Genomic DNA, 7893 nt, shown 5'->3' on the forward strand with positions numbered 1-7893 from the left:
GTTGACTCGCTGGCTTAAAAGTGTTGTGCTCATCATGCTGACTGTAGGTCTTGTGTTCGATTTAATGAAAAACTCTGTTTCCATCATGAAGAAGTGTTAAAAAGAGGGCAAACTAGATATCTAGTGTTTTCTGATTTTTCAGTACTTCCTCTATTAATTACATTCAATCATGAATACTATCTTCAAACTGAACAATCTACATCAACCATGTACACCAGTAACAATCAGTAGCTAAAAATTATTATGTTTATTTGTTTTCACATTGTGTGATAAGAAAGTATTAATTATGGTGGCCGAGTGGATAACGCGATGGCGTTTGAAGTGAAAGGTACTGGGTTCGAGTCCCAGAGTGAACATCAACTCTGAGATGCAGGAACATCCAGTCATTTAGTAAACCCTTATATTCTGGGGTTACATTAGAAATGCTAGTGTTACTAGGAGTCGAAATGATTTCCTATCTGTATCTTAATTCATGGATTCATACCATTAAACAAATAGTTACTCACTTCGAAACAAGTCCAATTAAAGACTGATGCAACTGACTCCGACATTAAATAGGAATAATATATTTGTAAAATCTCAGCGAATGAATTTGAAGTAAATCCACGTTTCGCTTGACAATCTCTTTCAAGGACTCTGACACTGTTTACAGAGTGGACTACTGTGTACACATTTCGATGTTAACTCATATATATTTGAATTAAGTCAGAACAAACATCCAAATTTATAAACAGAACCAATTGCATAGAATTATATATAATCTTTATTGCTACTGTAATCCAGTCATCATCTGATGTCTTAGGCCACAGTCAGGGTTATATTGGTCATTTATCCCATCAGGAAGATAAAATTAGGCAAAGAAGAATGACATAGAAACACTGAGACTAAATACCTTACTATAATTACTTGAACGGTTCAATGTACTTTATTATTGATGCGTACGATACTTAAGGATTTGACGAACAGGAAATGTCCAGGTGCAACTGATCATATCCATTCTTACCAATTCAACCTGTTTGTATTCGGCTCAGATATGTAACACAGTCAGCATTTCTTTATTGAAATTAAAAATTATTCTAAAGCATTCTAGTCTAGTCCTCTTCATTCACTAAATTTAGTCAACATATTACTCATCCTAAAGCATGACTTGAAGTTATAAAATGATTCATTTAGTAAACAAACATTATCAGAAAGAGGTTTTGTGGAGATTTTTAGTAATTCAGTAGTTATATTTATGGATCAATTAAAGCTACACCATCACAGAAAACCTGGGAACACTGAACCAACGTTTCGTCCTGGTACAGGACTCCTCAGCGGTGCGCATTCACGACCCTGCCCCGCGAGACTCGAACCCAGGACCTATCGGTCTCGCTCCAACAATTAACCTCGAGACCACACTGAGCCGGCATCCAATTGTTAATGCCTAACTTCAACTGATCCGCATTAGTTTAAACTTGATTTACAATTGATACAATATGAAATACTGTTTTTTTACTACATTCTAGTAATTATTCTTACAGTAAATACTCACATGAAGAAAATTAAATTATAGAGAACTAGGTTTCATTGCCCGCATTTGAGAGCAGTGATTTACCAATCAAACCAATGACACACGAAACCCGTACAAGCAATCAAGAGTCCTTATCGGTCCTGATTTCCGCCTAGCCCAGCCAGTTAAGTCCAGAACACCAATAACAGCCTAAGAGATATAAATCTTTTATTTCAAACATACTGGGTTTATATACCAACCAGACAGACCACATCTTAACATAATATATAGGAAAACATTATTTGTACAAGATTTAGCCAAATGTGGCTGTGAATAGGGGGAACAGTAATTAATGGGATGGAAATAACTGAAGAATGGTAAATCGTATAATAATAGTTCATAGGTCAAAATAAAGCTTATAATAAGCGGAACATGAATATGAATAGTTCAGTTGTTTAACAAAGATACGATAAAAATGTACACATAGTATTGATCCATAAATAGTTCTCAAAAGGTACCACTCATAATTCTCTCCGGGATATAACACAAATAGACAAACATGATCTATTTATTAAGTTTAAATTATTTATGAACATCTTAATATTTATTTATTTAAACACATAAATATTGGTACAAAGGGGCACCAGATACATATACACCACACAAATCTCATTCGATTTGTGTGAGGGCTGTGATAGTACACAGGTATCCAAACTGAATCAGGTGGTTTTCTTAGGAGGTCACACCCGGAGCCTTTGACCTAAAGGTCTAACCCACAAGGCAGTGGAGCATCGTCATGAGATGCAGTCATATGGTAGCCGGTGACCAACAATTGGTTCATATGCCATTTGTTCCTTCAGGATACTGGAGCCCATGTGCATCATTGGTTTGGAATGAGGGTTTTCCAACTCTACTAGGTGAACTTTCTGTGTCCACCAACCCAGTTAAAGCGCCGGACATTCGCTGTTCGTGCTCTCAATTTCTTAAACAACAGTAATGCCACGAGAAGGCAGTGAGTAGGACTTCCCTGGTGAGGCTATATACGCGTGGCCATGTGAGAGCATTTCGAGAGGGAGAGCGGATTCTCCCCATTCTCGGCCGTACCAGGGCATTTGGTGTCTCCTCATTTGAGGACAAATCTTTCGCCTTTTACATCTTAATAACTATAGAGTTAGCCTATCATTCGGATCCATCTAATCAAGTTAATGTTGACCTAAATAGATGCTAAGTGGTGACTAGAAATATATTTTTCTTCGGTAAGTGCTTAGTAATAGAATTCGAAACTATCATTTTGTTACCTTTGGAACTTGTCGACAGATTGTGTCTGGATTCTGATTCCTACTGAGATCGAAACCAATAGTTCATCACATTAAACACTGGATCATTATTTTAGAGATGTTTTCTGTATTTCATTTCCCCACAAAGTTAGTTATTCCTTTCGACGGTACATCGGTACTTATAATGGTAAGGATTGATATGACTTAATTGAAAAGAGGTTACTTTGTTCAAATATATATATATATATATATCGATAGCCCACCAAAATAATACGGCACGGTAAATAAGTCAGAACCCTTTCAAAGCCGTCTGCCGCTCCGTTTTAACGAATTTGAACTGCCTGACAAGAGAAGGTCATTCCGTATTTGAGTTGTTGAAAGTATGCCATAGTTGAAAAGTCATGTCACTGGTTCTCGCCCACATGTAACATGTTGTCGCGGATTTGTAATGTCGTTATTTATCAGCTAATCACAGGATTTTTCCGTCACATGTCAATTTTTGTAATGTTTATGCTTGTTGCATGGCGTTTATTGCAGTCTATTGGTTGCCTGACGTATTTGTTGCTCACAACCCCTGGGTGAATGTTTATTCCGCTTAATTTGGTGATTTGTAACAATGCAAACTCAGGCAAGCGAAATTCACCATTTATTAAGTCAAAAATAGACCGAAATCAGAGTTTCAAGCAAAAATAAGCTCTAAAATCATTTACATATGACTTACTCCCCTCCCTTATTATGGTAGTGATGAACATGGGTGTTTCGTAGTTGTTTATAAATTGTAGATTGAAGCTATTAAGAGTCAAACTATTCATCAATATTCTAATGGTAATAAAAACCATTCCATCCGACGTTTCTAATGCGAGTTTGTTTTTTCTTATTGCAGGGCAACAATATATATAACGTGCTACAATATGACATGAACTATTAATAATATACAGCCGTAAACAGTTCTATCCATGATAAGTATCATAGTTTTCAACTGGACTGGCTAAATATTCTTCATAAGTAAAGCGATGTATGTATGTTTGTTTTGAGCATGGTAACCAAAACATTTCATGGTTAATACTAGTTTCGATGTCTATTATAGGGTAATATGTCAATAGTGCTTACCAGTTATATCATGCTTATGTGTAAACAGTGAATTGCCAATAGTATTGTGAATGTTGTCATTGGATTTTTCTCAGATTTCATATGACTAATTACAGTTTTTGCATCCATTTATTGGATGCCCGCAGTTTGTTTGTTAACCCCAAATAAGTAGATGAAATTCTAAAAGGGTTAGAAAATGAAGAGCACTGTTTACAGTAAATAAGACTATTATATCTAGAGCTTTGATGCTTACTATGCCGCGTACTACTGGACTACTTGAACGATAGAACCCCCACGTCGCAAGAGAGAAAACAGAAGACTAGTAAGTAGGAACCTCTATTCCCCAAAACAGTGTCAAAATATAGTACACAAATCTCGTGTATTTATAGTTTTTGACTGAGAGTAAATCATCATTTCAGACAACCAATAGGCACATAGGGGTCATTCTTATCCATCCAATGGGGAAGCTACACGTCGACATTCTAGAATATTCCCATAGCTGTGATTGGATGGAATGTCTTCGGCTTTTTCTAAGCTTCTCAAGGTTTCCTAGAGTTTACCAACCAGCCGTCCTTACAAAGACACTTATAGATACATCCTCTTAGCTTTTGTTTCATTAACTTATTGAATTTGTTAATACTGATAACGAAGTTTAATCGTTTGTTTCACAATTGATTTGTTGTTTTTCAGAATTGGCATTGAGCAATCTAGGAAGCTATCCATACGTTTTTTCTGTTATAAAACTTATGACTTCTGTCAAGTAATTGGAAGGCACCGATCTTTGTAATAATTAAGTCTATGCAGGTGAACAAGTTTGCAAATTTCTGAATATGGAAGATTATGTGGAAGAAAAATTTACAAAGTAACTATAACTAAGTTTCATATTGACTACTACCATGAATTATCTAAATGTAAATAGAGTGAAAATTCCCATTTTGACATTTGTTAATTAAAAAGGAACGAATCGAGCGAAGAAATTTCTTTTCAATTAGTTTTTCATCATGGCTCTACACTAACATATATATATATATATATATATATGATTTACAATAATTAAATAACACTCATGGAGTAGATACTTTCGCGCGCGCTATTTAAAAGGACAGTGGTATTGTTTCACGTTGAGTTTAATTCACTGTTTTGATCGTAAATTACGTATCAAAACTACCGTTTACACTTTAATTGAATTTAATTCAGTTAACGTGACATTGTATTTGTGTGTTTTGATTCTGCTTTTGTGTATTTACTGCATCAAAGCATTCTTGGTCGACTGAGGCTTGTTTATTTGATAAGGTTGTGATTTATCTTACATATCTACCTTGCCTATCATTTTGTTTTATTCTAAGATGGTCGGCTCTGTACACAAGTGTGGACAGCCATATTGCTTATTCCCCGTGGAAGAAGGGATGCAATGTGACGATTGTAAGAAGTGGTTTCATAAAATGTGCACCCGCTTAAGCCCTGCTGCCTATAAAAGGTGCTCGAAACCAAATTCTCATTGGCTCTGTATGTTTTGTTGCTCAAGTAAGACATTACTCATTCAGGAAGCCATCAGCCTTCTAGCGTTAGCTAAAAAGGTCGAAGTAGGCCGTGCAGGCAACATAGATACTGATAATGAAGATTGTATCAGTGTCGTAAATGCTGCCATGGCAGGTACCAGACACCCAATTTCGCAACATGAAGCAAAAATTTGTACTCCGATACAACCAATGAAAGCCATGCCATTAAGTACTGAGGGACCAGTCGCTTTAGCAGCGACTGAGGACCCGGCTAGAACCACTATCGTCCAGAATAGTTCCAATCTGGATGCTGAGAATAGTGGCAAATGGATTACGCGGAAACGCAAAAGAGACGGAAAAACATCCAAAGAAAGCGCGCGTATAGTCGGTAAGTCATCGTTGGACTCACGTCCTGAGCATCAGGCAACTCCGCTCAAGTCCAAATGTAAGGAAATAATTAATACTGTTGTGGATGGAAATAGTCTAACTTCACCAAATGTTGTTGGGAGTAACTCGCTTGACCCACATGACACTGTCATAAAGAAAGCTAATAGCAAGAAGCCGGTAGCTAACCGGCAGGATCTGACATCACGGTCAAAGGCCGTGAACGCGACGTTTAAGGCAGTTAAACAGGTGCCTAGTGTAATCATCTGGAACTTGGCAGAATCGAAAGACACTGATCCCGCTAAGAGACATGCCCACGACCTGCAGTTAGTGGGATCTCTCATCAGAAATATACTGCCAGAGGAGGTCCCAGGGGTACATATCTCGAAAGTCATCAGACTTGGTAAGTATGTTGGAGGCGAAACCCAACAGAGAAGGATCCTCAAATTAGTACTCGGTAATTTTGAGGAACGGGACGTATTACTAAATAACTCACGCAAAACTCGTGACTCAAACATTCGTATTCGACCTGACTGGCCACTTGAGGATCGGATCAAGTGGAAGAATGCCCTAACAGAGTTAAAAACTCGAAGGCTAAACGGTGAAGCGAACCTTACGATTAAGGGTTTTCGGGTAGTCAGGTCTTGGAAGCCAATGCTTCCGAGACCTGTGTGGGTAGAACGCATGTCTCCAAAAACACCCTAAATGTGTGTTATACGAATGCTCGTAGTCTTCGGAATAAGATGTCTGAACTAAGTTTGATGGTAGACGACTTAAATCCGGATATAATTGTTATCACCGAAACTTGGCTCACTGTAGATATAGACTGTTCTCCAGTCATTTCAGGCTACATCTGTGTCAGAAGTGATAGAGTTAGAAGTCGCAAGGGAGGAGGCATAATATTATATATTAGGGACCACTTCCGCATTAACTCGATCGTATCGGAGGCGCATGTAAGTGGTACGTGTGAGGTAGTATGTTGTACAATTAGGTCTAGAAACGGGTTAGTGACGATAGGAGGAATATATCGTAGTCCGTGTTGTCTCGCTGACGACTTTATCCTAAAACACGTCTGTTCTTGGAGTAAAGCAGAATGTTGTCTCATCGTTGGAGATTTCAATGCACCCCATATAAACTGGATAGAGCTCAGAGCTCCATGTGGGGGTTTCGATAGCGTCCTTCTGTCATCAATTATTCAATGTGCACTTGTACAATGTATCGTTAAGCCGATGCATATAGACTTGGAACATAATCCGTCATTGATAGACCTTGTCCTCACACACCACTGTGAAGATATCGTTGACATTCAACATCTTCCCCCACTGGTGAATAGTGACCATGTCGTACTTTCCTTTAAGTTCCGGATACATGGTATAGAATTTGCATTAGCTCCACCCCGTCCTAATATCTGGAGAGCTAATATTCCGGCAATCAGGGACTATGCTATCTCAATTGACTGGTCGGTCGATGCTGATGGATCGATTGATGATGCATGGAATAGGTTTAAGTCTACGTTCGAATCCGTAACTCAACCGGTTATCCCATGGTCAGCACGTAAGTTATCATATTGCCCTCCATGGATTAATAAGGAAACCCGGAAGCTGTTGAAGCGTAGGAAACACTTCTGGGACTTATTCTTGTCAACAGGTCAGGCATCATTTAAGTGCGAATATATACACGAACGCAAGTATTTGATATATTGCGGCAAAACAGTGAACTAAGAGAGTATTCCGAAAATGGATACGTCACCAGAATCTGCTTTAGTACTTATAAGCAGATAGAACTATATAACAAATATCCAGAAGTAGTTTGTATTGATTCTACTTACAACACCAATAATAAAAAGTATTTATGTTTTTTTTCAATTCCGCTTTGTAGATATTCTTTATTCCAGTTAGTAATAACGGATAATTTTGGACGGGGACGTCCTGTTCTGTTTGCATGGACAAAAAAAGAATTTCGATCAGATGTAACGTGGATTTTGGATAAATTTAGAGGAATTATGGGGAATACGTCAAACACACAAACTTTTGTTATGGATTGCTCACGAGCGGAAAGTGCGGCAGTCCGCATTACACACAGTAGTGCAAATATAATTTTATGCGCCTTTCACGTATGTCGCGCTTTTCGTAAAAAGGTACAGTAATCGCAATTT

The 7893-nt window shown here is 37.9% G+C and overlaps 1 non-coding gene across 1 annotated transcript; it reads left to right on the forward strand.

Annotated features, from left to right (window-relative positions):
* The first annotated feature begins 285 nt into the window (after window positions 1-285).
* Window positions 286-354, forward strand: Smp_tRNA_01980_Pseudo_TTG.1.1. Its single transcript has one exon. It is a non-coding gene (tRNA).
* The last annotated feature ends 7539 nt before the right edge of the window (window positions 355-7893 follow it).

The sequence above is a fragment of the Schistosoma mansoni genome (assembly GCF_000237925.1).
Source record: "Schistosoma mansoni, WGS project CABG00000000 data, chromosome 1 unplaced supercontig 0071, strain Puerto Rico, whole genome shotgun sequence".
Classification (NCBI taxonomy): Eukaryota; Metazoa; Platyhelminthes; class Trematoda; order Strigeidida; family Schistosomatidae; genus Schistosoma; species Schistosoma mansoni.